Source organism: Entelurus aequoreus, linkage group LG20 (assembly GCF_033978785.1).
Source record: "Entelurus aequoreus isolate RoL-2023_Sb linkage group LG20, RoL_Eaeq_v1.1, whole genome shotgun sequence".
NCBI classification, from domain to species: Eukaryota; Metazoa; Chordata; class Actinopteri; order Syngnathiformes; family Syngnathidae; genus Entelurus; species Entelurus aequoreus.
The window spans coordinates 51,202,735-51,203,611 of record NC_084750.1 but is presented as its reverse complement, the minus strand read 5'-3'; positions in this window follow the sequence as shown (position 1 = coordinate 51,203,611).

Sequence of the window (877 nt, the reverse complement as noted above, 5' to 3'; positions counted from 1 at the left end):
CACCTAAGGAAGGCACACGTGACATACACAAAGCTGGCTCTCACGCCTCAAGGAAGGCAACAGTTGACATACACAAAGCTGGCATCACCTAAGAAGGACACGTGACATACACATAGCTGGCTTCACCTAAGGAACGGCTACATCCGTGACATACCACAAGAAGCTGGCTTCCACCTAAGGAAGGCTACACGTGACTATCACAATAGCTGGCTTCACCTAAGGAAGGCACACGTGACACTACACAAAGCTGGCTTCACCTAAGGAAGGCACACGTGACAGTACACAAAGCTGGGCTTCACCTAAGGAAGGCACACGTGACATACACAAAGCTGCTTCACCTTAAGGAAGGCACACGTGACATACACAAAGCTGGCTTTCACCTAAGGAAGGCACACGTGACATACGACAAGCTGGCTTCACCTAAGGAAGGCACACGTGACATACACAAAGCTGGCTTCACCTAAGGAAGGCAACACGTGGGACATACAACAAAGCTGGCTTCACCTAAGGAAGGCACACGTGACATACACAAGCTGGCTTCACCTAAGGAAGGCACACGTGACAAGACACAAAGCTGGCTTCACCTAAGGAAGGCACACGTGACATACACAAAGCTGGCTTCACCTAAGGAAGGCACACGTGACATACACAAAGCTGGCTTCACCTAAGGAAGGCACACGTGACATACACTCAAAGCTGGCTTCACCTAAGGAAGGCACACGTGACATACACAAAGCTGGCTTCACCTAAGAAGGCACACGTGACATACACAAAGCTGGCTTCACCTAAGGAAGGCACACGTGACATACACAAAGCTGGCTTTCACCTAAGGAAGGCACACGTGACATACACAAAGCTGGTTCACCTAAGGAAGGCA